The 7,228-nt window shown below is 43.6% G+C and overlaps 1 pseudogene; it reads left to right on the forward strand.

The window, feature by feature from the left end:
• Window positions 1-1,724: 1,724 nt before the first annotated feature.
• Window positions 1,725-6,857, forward strand: LOC102831473 (annotated as a pseudogene).
• Window positions 6,858-7,228: the final 371 nt, after the last annotated feature.

Raw genomic sequence — 7,228 nt, forward strand, 5'->3', positions numbered from 1 at the left:
ATCTCTAAATTCAGGTGGGATATATTCAAGGTCATATTTTGGCTCTCATGAACTTGTTTTCATGTTCTTAAGCTTCAGTTTGAATTTGCATGTGAGTAATTGATGGTCTGTTCCACAGTCGGCTCCTGGTCTTGTTTTCACTGATGATATGGAGCTTTTCCATCACCTCTTTCCACAGATATAGTCAATTTGATTTCTATGTATTCCATCTGGCGAGGTCCATGTGTATAGTCGTCTCTTATGCTGTCTAAAGAAGATATTTGAAATGACCAAATCATTGATTTTGCAGAGTTCTATCATGCATTCTCTAGCATCATTTCTATCACCAAGGCCATAGTTTCCAACTCCTGATCCTTCCTCTTTGCTCCCAACCTTTACATTCCAATCACCAGTGATGATCAATACATCTTGATTGCATGTTTGATCTATTTCAGATTGAAGAAGTTGGTAGAATTCTTCTATATCATCCTCACTGGCTTTAGTGGTTGGTGCATAAATTTGAATAATAGTGATATTAACTGGGCTTCCCGGTTATTATCCTATCACAGACAGCATTGTACCTCATGACTGATCTGGATATGTTCTTTTTGACAATGAATGCAACACCATTCCTCTTCAATTTGTCATTCCCGTCATAGTAAACCATGTGGTCATCAGATTCAAAATGGCCAATACCAGTCCATTTCAGCTCACTAATGCCTAAGATATTGATGTTTATGCATTCCATTTCATTTTTGACAACTTCCAAATTTTCCCAGATTTATATTCATACATTCCGTGTCCCAATTTTTAATGGATGTTTACAACTGTTTCTCTTCATTTTGAGTTATGCCCCATCAGCAAATGAAGGTTCCATGGGCCTTTCTCTCACGGGCTTTACTCCATTCGCGTCATCATGGTCAACTCTACTTTGAGGAGGCAGCTCTTCCTCAGTCACATTTTGAGTGCCTTCCAACCTGAGGGGCTCATTTTCTGGCACTATATCTGACAGTGTTTTTCTGCTGCTCATAAGGTTTTCAGTGACTAAATATTCGGAAGCAGTTCATCACTCCTTCTTCCTAGTCTGTCTTTGTCTGGAAGGTCATCTGAAACCTGTCCACCATGGGTGACCCTGCTGGTATTTAAAATACCGGTGGCATAACCTTCAGAATCACAGCAACTCACAAGCCACCAGAGTACAACAAACTGACAGATGAGTGGTGGTATACAGAAGATTAGATGCTTACAAAATTGATGGAAGAGCTGGAGAAGCAGTTTCTAAGTGCGCCTTTAGAAATAGTACCTAGAACAACGCTCACACCAGCTGACCAAACTGATATCTCAGCTCTTGTTTGCAAGCACCTGCTGAATTTGCCACAATTGAGAATCAGAGAGCTGCCATCATCTGTGTTGCTTCTGCATGTGCTAGAACTACACAGGCAAGCAGTGACCTGACCAAATGCACCTTCATCCTCATTAACTTAACTTGGTTCTGATTTTGAGCTCCTATGAGTTCATCTGATTGGGAGACTCTAGCTGCCATTTCAAGCTTACCAGTCGCTCCCCACAAACCCAATACAGGGTCTGTATGGGTCGGAACTGACTCAATGGCACTTAATAACAACAAGAACAATCATACCCCGGGAGTTTGTGGCACATACTCAGGGAGTTGTTGCCAATAAAATGTTGGAGTTTTGAGTCCACCCATGACTAGTGAGCTACTGAAAACCAGCTAATGAAACACTATGGAGCAGTTATACTCTGACACATTAGAGATTCTCATGAGTCAGAATCTACTCAACCGGTTAATCATATCCAGAACCCTTGGTGTAAAGGAGGCTGAGAAAGGTAGATTTCACCTTTCCAGCCAGTGCAGTTCAGGAAGGCACAACAGATGCTGAGTGAGTCATTCTATTGTATCTGCCATGTTCTGCAAGACAGCTATCTGCTGGAGCTGAGAAACACCTCCAGGAGACAATTGTACATTAGCACCATATATGTTACGAATCTGTTGGTGCTTATTGCTACATAGTGTTCCATTGTGTGAATCCACCACTGTTCCCTTATCCACTCTGCCAGTGATAGGAATCCAATGATCCTTTTGGGCCTCTGTGGGAATTTGCCCAAAACATGTTTGGATCCTATACACTTTTGAGTTTGCTATATCAAACTCATTTACTATATGGTTGTTGTTAAGTGCCGTTGAATTGGTTCCAACTCATAGTGACACTGTATAGGGTTTCTGAGGAGCCGCTGGTGAACTTAGACTACTGACCTTGCAGCTCAAACCAACCTTGCAGTCCAGCGCATTAACCTGCAGCATCACCCAGGGCTCTTGATTTACTATTGTTGTTGTTAAGTGCCTTCGAGTGGTTCCGACCCATAGTGACCCTGTATAGGAGTTCTGAGGAGCAGCTGGTGAGCTTGAACCACCAACCTTGCAGTTCAAATGGCTTTGCAGTCTGGCACATTAACCCACAGCACCACTCCAGGACTCCTGATTTACTCTAGAATGGGTATAATGATAATAATACATAACATGCATGCCTCTGACAGTCCAAAAAGGATCTTTTGCAATAGGACATTCCCCTGGAGTAGAACAGAACCCAGCTGATGCCTGTTGGAAAGAGAAACAGAGGGCAGTGCCTTCTGCAATGCTGAGACAAGCCTGCTGTCTACTCAAAAGTGAACATTTCTTAACGGACTTCTTCACAAATCAATTGGCAACTTTGTTGTTTTTGGTAGTTACCATCAAGTCAATTCTGACTCATTAAAAAACAAACTCATTGTTGTCAAGTCATTCCCAACTCAAAGAGATACTATAAGACAGGATAGAACTGACCCATAGGATTTCTTAGGCTGTTATCTTTATGGAAGTAGACTGCCATATCTGTCTCTCATGAAGTCGCTGGTGGCTTCAAACAGATTACCTTTCTGTTAGCAGCTGAGCACTTAACAATTGTGCCATCTGGGCTCCTTTTCTGACTCAGAGTATACAGCAAATCAGCATTTTGCAGCGTCTCCAGTCATATTGCCAAGAACTGATGAATTCAAGATCAGTAGAGTGACACCATCTAAAGAGGACTTATACCCACATGGTTGGTTCACTGGTAGAATTCTCACCTTACATGGTAGGATGGCGTGACTTTATCTCACATACTTTGGACATGTTATCTTCCTAATAACTGGTGACATCATGAGAGTGACATCATGCTTGGTAAAGTAGAGGGGTCAGCAAAAAAGAAGATTGCACAATGACTGCAACATTTGACTAAAACAACAATTGTGAGGATGGCACAGAACTGGGCAGTGCTTCATTCTGTTATGCAAAAGTTCAGTATGATGGGGAGTTGATTCCACAGCAATAACACATGCTGGAAATGCATGCTTACTTCCTAACTAATGCATCTCATGCATAACCACCACACAGTTTTCAGTGGAGGTTTATATGTTGCCAGGAAGCTGAATAGGTTTCAGCGGAGCTTTCAGACTAAGATGGACTAGGAAAAAAGATCTGGGTACTTTTCTCTTTTCTGGCTATTTTCTACTTCCGAAAATCAACCAGCCCAAACCCTGAGGAATCACAATACCAATAGCTCATAGGGATGGCTCAGGACCAGGCAGCATTGGTGCATGGAGTCACCATGAGTCAGGGGCTGGCTTCACAGCTGCTAACAACAATCATGGGTAAGAGCCAGCTGACCCCTGTTTAGTTTTTGCTGCCTGCTGGCAAGCATGTCCCTCCACAGCATTAACTTCAATTCAACTTAACCACCCCCCCACTTGTCTGCCAGTTTGTTGTACTGTGATGGTTTGTGTGTTGCTATGATGCTATGCCACTAGTATTTTTAAATACTGGCAGGTTCACTCATGGTGGACAGGTTTCATTGGAACTTCCAGATTAAGACAGACGAGGAAGAAGGAGAGGCGGACTACTACTGAGTGATTAGCCATTGAAAACTGTATGAATAGCAGCAGAATGTTATCAGATCTAGTGCCAGACGATGAGCCCATCAGATTGGAAGGGACTCAAAATAGGACCATAGAAAAGCTGCCTCCTCAAAGTAGTTGTTGTTAAATTGCATTGAGTTGGTTCTGACTCACAGTGACCCCTGTATAAGGTTTCTGAGGAGGGACTGGTGAGTTTGAACTGGTGACTTTGTGTTTAGCACTTCAATGCTTATCCAACAGTGCCACACCAGGAGTTGACATCATTGCGTGTAGAGCAAAACTTTTGGAATCTTCATTTGCTGATGGGACACAACTCAAAATGAGAAGAAACAGCTGCAATACCCATTAATGATCAGAATGTGAAGTGTACAAAGTATTAACCTAGGAAAATAGGAAGTCATCAAAAATGAAATGGAAAAGATCAATATCTTAGGTATTAGTGAGCTGAAATGGACTGATATTGGTCATTTTTAATCAGATTTTCATGTGGTTTACTATGCTGAGAATGGCAAATTGAAGAGGAATGGCATCACATTCATCTTTAAAAAAGGATTTCAATATTTGTCTTGAGGTACAATGCTGTCCATGATAGGATAATATCCATACACCTACCACGGAAGACCAGTTACTACTACTATTCAAATTTAAAAACAACTAAAGCCAGTAATGATGAAACTTAAGAATTCTACCAGCTTCTGGTATGGAACTGTAGGATAAACACTGGACTGCTAACCACAAAGTCAGTGGTTCAAAAGCACAAGGTGCTCCTGGGAAACCCTATACAGGGTGGCCAAAAGTCAGAACTGACTCGACAGCACACAACAACAAGGAGCTTCATCAATCTGAAAGTGACCAAATATGCAATCAAGATATATTGATAGTTATTGATCATTGGAATGCAAAAGCTGAAAACAAAATGGAAGTATTAGTAGTTGGGCAATATGGTAAAACGAAACAAAACAAAAAACAATGCTTAAGATTGCATGACAAAATTTTGCAAGACTAACAACTTACTCATTGCAAATACCTTTTTTCAACAATACAAATGGCAGCTATACATGTGGACCTCACCAAATGTAATACACAAAAATCAAACTGACTACATTTGTGTGAAAAAAACGATGGAGAATCTCAATATCACTAGCCAAAATGGGGCCAGAGCCAACTGCATAACAGACCACCAACACATATGCAAGTTCACACTGAAGCTGAAGAAAACTAAAACAAGTCCACAGGAGCCAAAATATAGCCTAGAATACATCCCACTTGAATTGAAAGACAATCTCAAGAATAGATTTGATACATTAGATACCAGTGAAAGAAGATTAGACAAATTGTGGAGTAACATCAAGAACATCATGTAGGGAGCAATGGGCATCAGCTGAAGGACCTGATTCTCCAGAAGGGAATCACCCAGAACGCACTCGACTATATGAAAAAGCACATCTCCAGTGCCAAAATCTTGGATGCTAACATCTGGAAAAAGTTTTTGCCTGGCCCAGCCCTGCCATCTATTTTTCGGATTCTTCGGGGGCTTGGTCATCCAGCACCCTGCCACCCAGGTTCTGATTGGAACGGGCTCTATCACAAACCTGCACAAACTGGAGCAGGTGTCCAGCGATGAGGGCATCAGGACCCTGGCATAGAACCTGCTCGAGGCACTACGGTAACACCCCAATGTGAGCAGGGATAGCCGGCCGGAGAAGAAACGCATGGCCATGACAATGAGGCAGAAGGCTCTGGGCGCCCTTGGCATGACCATGAAGCAACTCCCTCCATCCTCGTCCCTGCGTTCTTGTCCACATTATTGAGGAGACAAACGAGAAGGGCCAGGTGATGACCAAGACGGCCCTGTTGAAGCAGATCGAAGAGCTGATCGAGGAGCCAGTCCTCACGTGCTGCATCTGCAGGGAGGGCTACAAGTTCCAGTCCAGCAAGGTCCTGGACATGTATACCTTCACTAAGCAGGTCGCCTTGGAGGCGCTTGATAATAAAACATGGAAGCAGCTGGGCTACTGCACCATTTCCCACTTCACCATTGTGCACTATGATTGTCACCTGGCTGCAGTTAGGTTGGCACGCAGGTGGGAAAAGTGGGAAAGTGCCACGCTCCAGAATGCCAACACTAAAGTGCAATGAGCTCCTTCCAGCCTGGGGGCCCATGTCCCTGAATCAGCTTTCGCCACTTGTTTGGCAAGACACAACACTTACCTCCAGGAATGTAAGGGCCAATGAGAACCCACGTACCAGCTCAACATCCATGACATCAAATTGCTCTTCTTGCCCTTCGCCATGGAGCAGTCCTTCAGCGCGGACACTGGCAGGGATAGCCGGGAGAGCAATATCCACCTGATCCCGTACATCATTCACATTGTGCTTTATGGCCTGAACACAACCTGAACAACTTCCCAAGAAGAGAAGAACCTCCAAGGCTTTCTGGAGCAGCCAAGGGTGTGGAGAGTGCCTTTGAAGTGGATGGGTCCCACTATTTCTCAGTCTTGGCCCTCCACATCCTGCCTCCTGAGAAGTGGAGAGCCACATGTGTGGAAATCCTGCGGAGGCTGCTGCTAACCTCTTAGGCCTGGGCAGTGGCTCCAGGGGGAGCCACCAGGTTGACAGATAAGGCAGTGAAGGACTACTCTGCTTCTCGTTCTCTTTTGTTCTGGGCACTAGTTGATCTCACTTACAACATGTTTAAGAAGGTGCCTACCAGTAACACAAAGGGAAAGTGGTCCTGCTCTCTAGCTGAATACATCCGCCACAATGACATGCCCATTTCAGAAGCTTTCTACAGAGTTCTGAAAATCTTCCAGGAGGAGTTCATGCCGGTGGAGACCTTCTCAGAGTCCCTCAGAAAGGCTGGACTTTTATCTGAAATCAGCAATCTAGAGAGCTTCCTGAAGGATCTATTGAACTCAATCCCCTGACCTCCACATGGAAACCGCAGTTGATTAAGTTTGAGGCATGCTGCCTTCCACCCCTCTGTGTTCTTCCCTTCTTGTGCATTGATTTTCCTCCAGAGGGATGTTGCATCTCGACCCCCTCCCCCATTTTTTCTTGGGTTTTTTTTTTTTAAGGCTTCCTGTTTTATCTTGTGTGTGTGGTGTGCTATCTATGTATGAGGTTGTCTGTAACCCAAGCCATCAAAGGACCTGCACATGCCTAGGAGCCATGAGCTGTCTTGGCAGCTGAATACTTGAGTGTGCACATCTTGAGAAATAAACAAATGACTTAATACACACTGGAAAAAGAAAAAAAAAGAATAACATCATGTAGGAAGAAAGCAAAAGATCATTTA

The sequence above is a fragment of the Chrysochloris asiatica genome, unplaced genomic scaffold, assembly GCF_000296735.1.
Source record: "Chrysochloris asiatica unplaced genomic scaffold, ChrAsi1.0 scaffold00048, whole genome shotgun sequence".
NCBI classification, from domain to species: domain Eukaryota; kingdom Metazoa; phylum Chordata; class Mammalia; order Afrosoricida; family Chrysochloridae; genus Chrysochloris; species Chrysochloris asiatica.